This window comes from Orycteropus afer, unplaced genomic scaffold (genome assembly GCF_000298275.1).
Source record: "Orycteropus afer afer isolate SDZICR_OR568_19922 unplaced genomic scaffold, OryAfe1.0 scaffold00027, whole genome shotgun sequence".
NCBI lineage: Eukaryota > Metazoa > Chordata > Mammalia > Tubulidentata > Orycteropodidae > Orycteropus > Orycteropus afer.
In genome coordinates, this window is record NW_006921614.1 from 17,726,751 (window position 1) to 17,740,863 (window position 14,113).

The 14,113-nt window shown below is 35.3% G+C and overlaps 1 pseudogene; it reads right to left on the bottom strand.

Moving 5' to 3' along the window:
• Positions 1 to 13,665, bottom strand: part of LOC103192419 — a 45,593-nt pseudogene extending 31,928 nt beyond the window's left edge.
• Between the last annotated feature and the right edge of the window lie 448 nt (positions 13,666 to 14,113).

Below are 14,113 nucleotides of genomic sequence, written 5' to 3' on the forward strand. Positions count from 1 at the left end.
ATATAACTTTTCATTGTGATTTAGTTACAAGTTTATAGAGCAAATTGGTTTTCTATTCAACAATTCATACACATTTTGTTCTGTGACATTCGTTGTAATCCCTACAATGTAACAGCACTCTTCCCACTTCCTCCCTGGGTTTACTATTTCCCCTGTGTCCTTCTTTCCTATTCTTTCTTGCCTTCTGAGCTTTAATCCTAGGCAAATGCTGCCCTTTTGCTATTATATGGTTGATTGTTCTAAGGAGTGCATACCTCCCTGATGTTCACCTTATAGCCTGTCTATGTGTGGCTGAAAGTTGAGCCAAAAAGGTGTGTTCAGTTCTAAGCTTGAAGAGGGTCTAAGGAACATAGCCTCAGGAGTTCCACCAGTCCCTATCAGACTAGTAAGCCTGGTTTTTCTTACTATTTTGAGGTTCTTTTCCACATTTGTCTCTCACTCTATCCAGGACTCTATCCAGGACCTCCTATTGTAATCCCTTTAAGAGTGACAGTCCTTTAGATGTAATAAAATCTAGCTAATGTTAATAATTGTGATGGCTACTTTACAAGTAGGATAAAGAGAAATCATGCAGAAGATGTTGCCTCTTAGACTTACACTAGGATAAACTATTAAAAAGTGCAACCACAAGCATCAGCTTTGGCCAAAAATATAGGCACAAGGTAACAAAAGCATAAGTGATGTTTTACAGGACTCCTAACTAATATTTTATAACCCCTCTTTTAGTCATGAAGATCATGCCCTGAAAGAGGCCACACTCACAAACCAGTTATGTAAAATTATTACTGTGAGTTCTTACCGCTGCCTTGGTCTTTGGTGGCCATTTCTCATTGAAGGTACAGGGTGTGCGATTGAATTTCAAAAGCAATTATGGGCACGGGTAAACATGCTTGACTGATTAATGATAACAGCTCTTAAAACACCACAGACCTTTCCAGTGCCCAGAAGTGTTTATTTTTTTATACTAAATTAAATTCATTTTCTCTCTCATTCACTCTAAGGAAAATGGTGACAAACTTAAATTCAGGGTAGACTGCTATATTGAAGATGGCCTTTTGCCACAACCTCAAAATAGGCCGTGGTTTGGGTTTGGGTTTCAGCAAAAGGAGGGTGGAAAGGAGATTTAAAGGAAGGGAAGCACACAGGGAAGTTTTCAAACACTAGACTGGGGTACCATTAACATTCTGCTAATGCCTTACTTGGAGAACAGCTATTTTGATGTACCAAATACAGTAATAATTTTCAAAAAATTAAAAACATACTATTGTAGTATGTGATACTTATGATGGAAAAGGAGAAGGAAACAAAGACTTAAGGAGCATCTGTGATGTGCCAAGCATCATCTAGTACTTTATGTATTCTAACTTATTTCTCCACAATTATCTCCATAAGGCAGATTAGAACACTGAAGCTTAAGTGGTCAATTGCTGAAGGCAATATAAGGAAGAACCAGGATCTAAGCACAAGTCTTTTGGATTCCAAAGCCCACTTTCCGTCTGTTAATAATTATCCACACTACTGCATAGTGGCTAAGGCACTTGACTGCTAACCAGAAGGCTGGCGATTCAAACCCACCAGCCACTCCTCGGAAGGAAGGTTGGGCATTCCTACTTCCGTAGTGATACTGCCTCAGAAACCCAAGGAGGGGTCGCTATGAGTCGGGGCCGACTCGATGGCAAACAACAACAACAACAACAACAACAACCTCTAATAATCAGAATGGCAATAGACATTTATAATGTTTATTGATTTTGTTTATATAAATAAATCAGGCCATTTTTGTTAGCTCTTTAAAAAACCCTAGTAGACTAGATAGGCATAGCATCCTAACTGCTGTTTTTCCCTATTATCATGACCCTGGTGATTCCACCAGATGATTATTAGATAGTGAAGACAAGTTTCCAAAAAAAGAATTGCCTCCCCATCAATGGTTTTCACTGGTTTCCAAAGACCACAGCTCTGTGATAAAGAAACATACATCAAGGGTCCTGGAGAGAGCTGGGTGGCCAAGGAATTCGGACTGTTGTGGGTATTTAAAAACACTCAGCTGATATGAAGCAACAGGTTGTAAATCAGTTTCACAAGACAATAACACTGCCTTTTACATTTATTTTCAATTTAAATTTTAGTCACAAATGGATTTCTAAAGGCATACATGGTTAAAATAAAATAGGAAGATATATGACACAGTTGCGAATGATACTCTTCAAGAAAAGAAGACATTTGATTTGCTGATGATCTTTGTGTTGCTGTTCAGAAAAGATAGTTATAAATGTTGGCTCATATTAATGATTCTGATGACAGACAGACAGAGTTCCTTCACTTCATAACTTGTGCTTATTTTCTACATTTAAGTATTAATGGGAAAGTCCAACAATATTTATTCACTTCAATAAGTATTTGGTGTATGCTCATTTGTGTCAGGAAGTATGCTAGGTTTCAGTATAAAAGCTCTGAAAAACACAACTCCTGCTCTTGAGTAGTTCAGTGTTCAATGCAGAGAAGACAGGAAAGCAGAGAAATTATCCCTCTACATGGTTAAGTGTCAAAATATCAGCAAAATGCTATGAGCAATCAAAGAAATAGATAGCCATTTGTGTGGTGATTTCAGGGCAATCCTCTCTTATTTATTTTATTAGAAAACTAAACTAAAAGACCCTTGTCCTAATCCAATAATTATATAGTTAGTGATTAAATTCTTTGACTTAAAGTTTTGTTCTTATATTAAAAGACAAATGCTCTTGCAAGATGTGATAAAAACTGAACTACAGATTTTTTAAAACATTCTAGGCTTTCCTATCTTAATGTCTTATATCACAATGAAACTTTATCAAAATTGCCATTCTCTGAATGTTGAATCCTTATTCATTCTTTAAAGTCTAATAGAAGCCCACCTCCTCCAGGAAGAGTTATTTGATTTCCTAAGTTGAATACGCTCTGGACATGCTTTACTGCTTTCTTAAAAATATGATGTCAGGAGTGGAGTCCCTCAGTGGTGCCAATGGTTAAGCATTCAACCAGGCAGGTTGAGTCCACCCAGAGGCATTTATGGAGTTCAGCAGTTTAAATGGGTGCCTTTCTTCATGAATCTTCTTTTAGATTTTAGTATTTCAAAAAATCAGGATTGTGATGTACATAAGGATCTTGAATTAATTGTATAGCTTTGCATTCAAATAATGGAATGTGTATCCATAGGTCACTGGATCTTTGTTTTGGCAATGCAATGACTCAGTCAGCTTAGGTGGTGCTATGCTGCAATAACAAATAGCACTAATATCTCAGGCATACAACAACAGAAGTTTACTTCTCACTCATATGACATCCATCTGGCAGTGGCTCTGCTATATGTACTGTTTATTTTAGGACCAAGACTTAAGAAGCAGCCTTTCTCTGAAACAATGTTGATCTCTGGAAAGAGGGGTAAAAGATAGCAGAACATGTGATAGCTTTTAAAACTTCTGGTTGGAAGTAGCACAGATCACTTCTGTTCCTATTCCATTGGTCAAAACAAGTCCAGGGCCAAGATTGATGCCAATGGGATGGAGGTGTATAATTCTCTCAAAGAGAGAAGTCTGTAGGAGGCAATGACTATTTTAAACAATAATTTCATCTACCACAACATGTGAGAAAGAATAGAGAACTGAAGCAGTCCAGAAGGAGCACCAGATTAACAAGTCCCTATCTAGTTTTAGTGGAAGCATTGTCATGTCAATTGGTAGGCTCCAGGCCTTAACTTTCTCTTCTATAAAATCAGAGGCTTGGTCTACATGTTCTCTAAGATTCTTTCCAATTCTGACATTGAGTACAAACTCTTGCATTATGGTTATTGGTCTTGGTATCTTATCCAAGGGACAAGTGCCAGTGTCATTTCTATATTTCTGAGACCTTGCCAAGTATGATGTTTCAAAACATTTATTGAATAAGTAAACGAAACCATATAAGTAACTTATACTTCAGGGTAAATACATTAGATAATTTTCTGAAAGCAGGTTCAAGGATGGAACATTGTAGGAGCACTGAGAGCCTGAGGTGTGGTGGTGAAGGGAGAAGAAGTGGGGAGGGAAAGCTGGAAAATGAAGGCGGGGAACGCTCCAAATTCCTTGTCATTTTTCTTAGGGCAGGATACAGTTCTTGATTGTCCTGTTGTTGAAAATTGCTTACCTTACTAAATCTAAAGGCATATGTATTTTGGAACTATTGCAAATGGAAAGAGATGTTTCTATTTTTCATATTTCTGTTCCTAATTTTGGATAGGAAGACTAAGTGAAGAATACATTCTCAAACTGGTAGAATTCAATTATAGGAAATACTGCAGCATTGTACAAAAATGAAATTCCTGATTTTACTGTGAAAAGGAAATGATAGCCTATCTAACCTAACAAATAGCTGATCTGCCAAGCAAATGGTCTCAGCTAGAAGGAACCAGCAAAAGAGGAAATCACAGATTCAAAGTTTTTGCTCCCATTTACTTTAATGTTTAGGTGAAAGCGTTTAAAAAAAAAAAAAAAAACTCTCCTACAATTATCACAGTTTTGTAAAAGACCATATCTCTTGTTTGTTTTTTAAATAATGACAAAGCACAATTTGAATTTTATATTTAATTTCCACCTGGAGTATGGATACTTTCTATCTACTCATACCACTCTTCCTGCCCACATACTGCTTGGCAATATCATGTGTAAACTTTACTCTGTTTTAACAACGGTAGTCCATAGTAGCTTCTCAATTACTGAATTCCTTGGTTGGAAGAAGAAATAAAATCGTAGGCTTACTTTTTGTTTATTAATTACTGTGAAGGAAATCAAAGAATTTAGTCTAGTTTTAGAAATTAAAGAAATTAGAACCACGATACAAGGTAATAGTCATCCAAAATAACACTTTAACACTTTTTCCCTTTTTTTTTTTCCCCCGTGTCTCTTAACTAATTCCAGTTTAATATGCAGGAAGACTCCAGTCAGTCAGAAGTGAAACAGAAAGCATGCAAAAGTAAGAGGATATGTGTTAGCTGAGGAATCCATTGTCTTCATCGGTCAGGTCTTGGCTTTCAAATATAACCTTTAAAGTAGTGATTGGAACACCAGGAAAAAAAAAAAACAAAAAAACGGTGAGAGTAGGAACTACACCGTAACAGTTCACTGACTTCAGAACTCTGTATCCTTACATCCATAGCCCACTCAGGAGGGCTGGCCTTCCTCACAGGGAGGGAAGAATTGCACCCTGCCTGCTGCTTTCCTCTGTAAAACGACTTCCTCGGTGGCTGCAGTGTGTCAGCAATCAATGTAGCCCCCTTGTAGGAAACAATTATTCTTACCCTTGACACTTTAAATCAAAGTATTTTATACTTTTCACCAACTGACCAGAATATTGCTATTTCAGGTGGCTAAAACTCTGCATAGCTAACATACTGAGAATGCTTAACAACATACTGAGAATACTAAAATATAAAATGTGTAAATCCATTCGAACTTTCAGTGTTGCTTCAGCGTTAAACATCCAAACCTTGAAGCTTAGCAGTAAGCTTGGTCCGAATGTAAGCTTGGTGGCAGCCATTAGTCGCAGCTTTCCTTGGAGACGGGCCATCTTCACACTGAGCCTGCCTTCCCCTGCAGGCCTTCCTGTCACTGCTTGGAGCCACGACCCAGCCCAGGGCGCCTTGGATAGATCTCCTGCCATTTCCTGCATTCTGCAATAGCACTAATTGAAAATATGGGTGGCCTTGCTTATTTATTTTCCTGGAATGCAGTGGGTTATATTTTCATGGCATTTTCTCAGCAGTGCAACGTTTCAATTTCAAACTACAACAGTGAGAAGAAAAGCAAGCCCACATATGCCCACAGGCACACAACAAAAGACCATATCTCTTGTTTGATTTTTGTAGAGCCACCTTTATAAATTGGAACTAAATGTAAATGATCAGAGATGACTGCTTTTCATTAAAATAAAAAGACAAGTTTACTTTCTCATATAAAGGGAAAAAGCACAGTGAGGTGCTCAAGTCATTATGAAAAAGATAAATAGGAGGTACCATTAAACATTATTTAGCACAATTCAATAACTAACAGCTTTGCGTCTAGACTTTCATAAAATGGACCGACTTTAATTTCTTGTCAGAATAATGTAAAAACAAAAAACCCTGAATAATAAGAAATTGCTTTACTTTTTGCAGCACTAGGGTTTCATACTAATTAAACATTGCACACTTTTCATGAACATTTTTCTTTAGAAATGTAAAGGTTGATGGTGAAATTTTTAATTTTATGTATATGCTATATCACGAATTTTTAATATCTTATACATTTTGCATGAAATATATAAAAAGAAAGATTTAGAATGGTTGAAAATATGTATAAATGTTGAATAGATTTAGTTACAAAAGATTATTAATTTAACTCCCTAAAGTGCCAGTTGAGAGGTTAATACATTTTCATATCTTTAAAATGGAACTTATTCTAGGTGTTTCTTACTTTTGAGAGTTCTCTTTCCTTGGTTTACATGCATTTAACATATGGACATAATAACTGTTTATGAATCTGCCTCAAAATGGAAAATGATAAAACTTTTCTGTGGAGCAGAAGTTGCCCTATTGAGAGCTAAGAATAAAATCTTGAGGAACACTGGTCATATTTTAGTTTGGGCAATGATGTGTGAAATAAAAAACAAACATTTAATCTTTTCATTTTAACCAAGCAATTAGTAGTTTTAAATCACTATGAGGCACTTTCTATAAATTGAAATTAGAATTAATTGTGAAAAGAATCAATGGCACTTAAATCATATCTTCATATAAAAAAATAAGTAAAGTTTTCAGGTTAACAAATGTATTAATGCTTTACTATATTTCATAAATTGGATTTCTTGTACACACACATTTTCTTAAAATTAATAGGTTTTTAATAGAGGGAAAAAAATCTGCTTGAGTTATATACAAATACTGCCGAGCTGATGTACTTATTTTAAGTATACATATTTGATCTGAATAAATGGTTATAGTTTTTCACATGATACTGATTATACCTTTGAAATTCAGTATATAATATTCTGTGCATATAATATTAACACTATATTTATATAGGGAACTCTTCATAGACCGTAAAAGTGTTTTTCAACATACATAATTGACATTCACACTAGTTTTATGAGACTCACTTGTTTAAAAATTGTATTAAACATAATAAGAAAAATATTAATGGAAATTAAGTTTATGCATTGTTTACTAATATAGAATTAAATATTAAAAATTGGAAAAATATTTCAGTTTATATAAAGAAGATACTTAAACTGGATGGCTGTGCTGAAGAATGAATATATTGCAAACTATAATTATTGCAACACTTCTGAGCAGTTTGGAAAACAAGCTAGAAACACATTCATTAACTTGGTAAAATAAAATACACACTTATTAGTATTTCTTTTCATTTGACCCGTTTTTAAATAAAATATTAAAAGCAGACACTTCTTGTCTATATCATTTTTTTTTTCCCACTAGGAGAGGGCCTCACATTGTGTCTGTCTTGTTATATAAAGTTGTATCTTAAAAAAATAAATGACATCTGGGATATAGTCCATTTGAAAGCTTGAATATTTGGAAATGAGTTCTAACATATATGGGGAAAGATATATTTTTCACTGTTTACATCAAGTTTTAAAATAAAAATTATGCATTTCTAGTATTTCCTATTATCATTTTCACTTTGTTAGAGTTAGCAATACATTTTAGCAGGGTTAATAGTTTCTCCCCTAGATGTCCAATAGAAAAACTAAAATGTTTTTAAAAGAAGTGTGCTTGACAGAATGAGCAAGAATGAAATAACTTCTTGTGACTTACCCTTTCGTGGGCATAGCAGAGAGCCGATGTTCCTGCCAGGAGAGGCAGATGGCTCCAGAGAAAAGTTACAGTGTGCATACAAGTAATTTACAGATGAATTTAGGTATTGCCAGAAGAAACTGATTCATAAAATTTTAAAACTATTCCTAACAAAATGAAAAGTCTGGGTTGGAGACTATTACAGAGGACAGTCTTGTTATCTGCAGAGGAAGCTGAGGCGGGACAAGGTTACAGAAAAGGCGTGTGAAAGCATGGACATGTAAGAATGAAATATCTTTTCATCTTTGTTTTCTCTTGAAGCTTAATGACTTAGATGGAAAATTGGAGTATATGTATAAGGTTGGATAATAGAAGCACTGGATCTATATTTCAGTTTCTACATCTGACATTAAACTGTAAACAACTGACAACTTACCTGATTTGGACTAGTTTATCCAAAGTATAATGCAAAATAGCCAAGACCTTCACTTATTTTTCTTGAGAAAAAAGCTGTTTTTTTAGACACTTTCTTGAAGTAGGCTACAAAAAGAGATAATATAAGTTAAAAGCCAAAGAAATCTACAGACTTCCAGGCCTAAGAATCTGCCAGTGTAGAAACTTTCTACTCACTTAAGACCCCAGAGAGAAACACTTCAGCTCCTTGTGGTTAGGGAACCCAAACACTCCCAAACACAACTCTCCAGTTACACACTCCAGGAATGATCTTAAGAGCTGTTGAAAGTAAAATACCAGTTAACAATCTTCTAGCAACAAAAAGAGCAATGTGTTAATCAGAGAATTTTTTAAAAAAATTAGAATGCTGCTGTCAGCATTCTTTTTACATATAATTCAGCTGAAGACCTCAATTTACAGAAAAGATGAAAGATGGGAAAATAAATATTTAAACTGTGATTGATGAGTCAGGATGATGCAAGGTAGATTTAAATGAGGCTGAGACAAAATGGAATCTAAACATTTGAAAGGCTTATAGCCCCACACGACCACTTCTCCTTTGACTCCTTACATCTATTGTCCAGGAATATGATTGCTATGGACCCCTGCCCACACTTTACCCCTTGATAACTCCTCTCAAGAGTTGCTACTTCCAAATTCAGTTTGGTTTTCCAGTCTTTTCCCAAAGCATGTGCATGTGCAGTTGTATGTGGGCACATGTGTGTGTATGGGGGTGGTAGCAGTGGTCAGTGCCCCATGGTGCCTACTGTTGGGCTGACCACAGAAATTCTTTGGGCTACCTAAAGACAAGTAGGAGGCACCTTGAGCATGGGACCGCTTCCTCAAGTTTCAAAAGGCCTGCCTCAACCTCCTCCTGTCTCAAGCTTACACAAGAGTAAAAACTAAAATGACAAGTCACTGAAGTTATTATAATTTAAAAAGAATGAACTTTTAATTTTCTCAGGACCATTTGTTCTGTTTAAAAAAAAATGAAAAGAAAAATGGTGGGAAGGAAGGAACTTATAGTCAGTCTGTCTACTCAACTTTCTTCTTTGTCCCTTTCTACTTAAGTTTTCATTTTTTAATTTTCATTTGCTTTTTAATAGTTCCCACTTGCCTGCTGCCAGCCATTTTTGGCTTTGTAACAACTTCTTCCTCAACAGTAAATTGTGACTTTCAGGAAATATAATAAAGCAACAGGGAATAATCAAGCCTTAAGACTCTAAGGTGAAATTTTTGTGCAAAAGGAATAAGAAACCAATGACCATCACTAGCATAATACACAATAGCAGCACCCACAGGCTTTAGCCTTGGGAGCATCCAGGTGGTCACCTTCTCTGACTGCCCCTGAGTACGGGTGTGGGCAATATGCCTAAAGTGCAGGAGGGGATGGTGCTTCCTGAATGTGCTGTTAGTTAGGATCTTTGTGCACATTATGTTCACATGGCCTGAAAAGAACTTGGGGTATGTTAGTAATCAAAAGTAGATGGAGATTGTAACACCTCATACTTCTATAGAAGGTTTTTTTTCCAATGTTTCTCAGGAGGCGCTCTGGTGGTGTATTGCCTAAGGCACTTGACTGCTAACCAGAAGGTTGGAGGTTCAAACCCACCAACCTCTCCTCAGAAGGCAGATTGGGCAATCTACTTCCACAGTGATACTGCCTCGGAAACCCAAGGAGGGGTCACAATAAGTCGGAGACGACTTGATGGCACATAACAACAACAACAACGTTTCTCGGCAGTTGGAGACCATTACTATTTATAAATATCATTAGCAATATCAACATTAGTAACAAGTATTACAGATATGTTGGAAGGATAAGTCAATATAAATTCAATGAGCAGAGTTATAAAAGTTTCTTATATTTATTTCATATTTAAGCTCATTGCTAAGCCTTCTTGAAAGAAGCAGTTCATAAAATACTGTGTTTTTTACTTCTACAATGTTGCTTTAACAAGAAATATTCTAGTTTCCACTTAAAAAATCTTAAGGCTTTTAAGTTTATAAAGTTAATTATGTTCATTACTAGTTTTTATGCTAAGAAAATATGGAATTTCATTGGATAAAGTAGAAGGTGGTGATTTCATGAAGGAACTACTTGAATTCTATGCATATATGTGTATATATATATATATATATATAGTTTTTATAAGGAAGGTCAGTGTTATAAATTAGTTGTTTAGATTAATTAAATATGATAAAATACATAACATTTCTGAATAATTAAAACTGTTTAATATATAGCCACTAGATTCTTTACCAGAATGGGTATATAGTTTTAAAACATATTTGAGGGATTATTGCCATTTTCCAAAAATGGTAGTAATAATGTACATTAAATTGTATAGCTATTCTCAGGTTACAAATACCTATTATTTCTATATTTCTAATAGGGAGCACAATAATGTGTATTTGAATGTACACATATAATGTGAACTACAAATATATATATATATATATACATGTTCCTTCCCATATAAGTAAGTTCACATTAAAAATATTAACAGTGTATTAGGCATTTACATTTTACAGTAGTGAGTTAATTCATTCTTGCAGTGTTAAAAGATTTGTCGAGACAACAGCCTTGTGCCTGGGACTATTTCCACCTCCAAATACTGTTTATGTTATTGTGTTTATTCATAAATCTAACCAATAGAACAGTCCTTCGTTTGGTTTCATTCAAAACATGCTGATTTAAATATGTTATACTATGCTTGAAAAACAAGCAGGAAAGACATTATTTTTAGCTGCTATTTTCTTACTTGTTAAACATTTTTGAGAACAAATACTCTTTGGCAACCCATTTATATTAGTCTTAACTGAAAATATTTATCAAACAAGAATTGGATACAAAAAAAAAAGAAAGAAAACAACAACAGTATCTTTCATTTATTCTCCTGAATTCCCACCCTCCAAATTAGGTTCTAATTTTCCTTTTGGAAAATGAGTATTTCAGTAATAATAATTATTTAATTTACTGGTAGATAGCTTAATTTATAGAAAGCAAGAGGGAACATGTAGAAAAAAATGCAAAGCTTTGCATGTAAGTAGGCATTGTGTCAGTATTTGTTGATTTGAAAAAAGTTGAACTTGAATTGCTGCAATGTACATGTATAGAAGACCTCTCTGAATTAGTGGCTAGACAATTAATTTTGTACAGAAAATAAACTTTCTTATGTGAGTCCTTTATAGAATTGCACTGCTTCCAGGATCAGCTAAACACAGATTTGTTAGACATTTTTAAAGGAAAGAGTTATTGTGTTGTAAACCAAGAAACAAGAGCAATGTGAAAATTCTGTATATATTGAAGATGAGTTAAGAACGCAAAGGCTCCCTTCTCTGTTAAATGTGGAAAAACCTGATTCGGCCCATTTAGGAAGCATTTTTAAATTCTTTGTGAATTAATCATATTTTATTTCTCCTAAAGCATGTAAAACCATTGTAGGGGGAGAGAAAGAGCTTATGTAGCAATGAATTTACTTCACTCCTTTTTCCTTTGGATGATATTCTACTTTACAATATAAAGTTTCTAGCCTGAAATTATATTTATTAGAAAAGTACTGTCAAATTCAAAGTCAAGAGTTGCCAACATTCTTAAGTAAAGCAAGGGCTTAGAAAGCTGGATGGCATTTGATTTTTCCTTTCTGGGATGTTAATCAGCTTTGTGTTTTGTCACACCACGGCTGCTCATTTTTCCATGAGACAATGGAAAAGGACTGACGTTTTAAAGCAAGCTAACATTGTAACCAAGGAGAACATTCCTATAAACTTTGGTTCAAAATTGGTTTTCCTAAACAACAAAACTTTCTTCTAATTGTGTTTTAACAAATGAATGCATGCAATAGGAGGCTATTTAACGGCAATAACAATTATATTTAAACATATACAAAACAGAAAACAATATCAAAGAACAAACAGCAATCACTAAAATTTTCTTTCACAAGATAAAAATTGCTAAAAGGCTAAACACAATTATATATATATTTCTATGACATAATTATAATTATGTAATTAGAGATTCTCAGTTTGCTCTCAAGTAGAACATTCTTAGATATCCTCACAAGTTTGTGGAGTTTTATGAGAAAGAAAGCACACACATGTGTTTGAATCTGTTATTCATGACTATGAATTCATGTAAGCTTCTAGTTTATGTTGATGAATAAATATGCATCACGTTCAATATATGTACATTATAATAATGCAAATCAACACACACTCATGCATCCAGAATCTGAAAATATCCCGCCAAGCCAAAAAGAAGTTACAGGCAAGAAAGCTAAGGCAGAGGGCTGCTGCAGAAGCGTGGAAGTGATTCCAGACAACGTAGCAAGAAGGTCAGAGATAGAAACCAATTAAAAGTTCTGTTTTATCAACTGGGCAGCAGCTAACAACAACAAAACAGTAACAAATTCAAAGAAAGAAGCATCTGGGAGGGAAAAAAAAATCCTTTTACTTGAAAAGTAGAAGAATTAATGTGATCTACTATCACTGGCATATATAGTTATTTGGAAAACCTCCACTAATGCCAGCCACATGTCATATTCTACACACATGGCCAGATAAAATCACCAGAGAAGGTCCTTCAGTGCAGCCAAAACTCATTGGAGAATATTTGTTTATTGAAAAGTGTGGCCATGCAATCTTCAGGCTTAAAAGAACTTTAGTGTTTCTCCAATCCAATGTTATTTTAAAATTGAGATTAAATAACGTGTTCCATCAGAGTCAGTACTGGTCAGGCCCCAAAATGCTGGTTTCTCCATTTCCAATGTAATTTAAAATAAATAAATAAATAGCACTACAGTCAACTCTTAGGTTTACAGAAGCTATAGATATGTTTGTTTATCTTTAGTATTTTCTTGTTCAAATGCCACCAGAAGTGAAAAAATAAGTTAAGGCTAAAATCAATTGGACATGCTCCACATTATCGTTTTTGTTACAAGGTGTGAAAGGGTAGCAAAAATAGCATCAGAACCTGTAAAACTTCAGGGAAGATGATAGCTAGGACCAGCCCAAAGCTGATTTCCATGACATGATGGTCAGACATACTTTTATCCTCCAAATTTTTCACCAATTTCAACTCAGCTATCTCTCTCATGGCACTCTCTACTTCTCTTCTGGGTTATATAATTTGTTGCAATAGACACACAGAACTCACAGACTATACTTACAACTTTTATGACAGACCCATAGCAACCCTATAGGACAGAGCAGAACTGCCCCCACAGGGTCTCCAACGCTATAATCTTTACAGAAGCAGACTGCAACATCTTTCTCCCGAAGAGCAGCTGGTAGGTGCAAACTACCATCCTTTCAGTTAGGGAAGTAAAGGCTGCAACTCAGAATCCATACCAGGAGTTATGTAGGCAAAGTGTCCCCTTCTTCTGCAGGATAGCTCGCTCGGCCATGCTGGCCTCTTCTTAACCCTGTGGTCAATGCAGGCTCTGCTCTGGGGCTCCTTCCAGGCCTGTGGCTGCCAGCTGTGCCACTGGGCCCCTACTGGGCCTTTCTTTCTTCAGTGTTACAGCCCTTGACCTGTATTAGTACTTTTTTTTTTTTTTTTTTGACTCCTCTCTCCCTCTGCTTCTTCCCTTTTCTTTCTTCTTTCTTCCTTCTGCTTCTCTTCCTGCTTATTTCTGTCTCGAAAACCCATGTGGGGCTGCCTATGTGTGTGTGTGTGTGTGTGTATATATATATATATATATATATATTATGATAAGACAAATCTACATTGTTGTAGGGTCTGGTGGCACAGTGGTTAATGCACTCTGCTCTTAACTAAAAGGTCACCGGTTTAAACCCACTAGCAGTTCCATAAGAGAAGCATGTGACAAACTGCTTTCATAAACATTTACA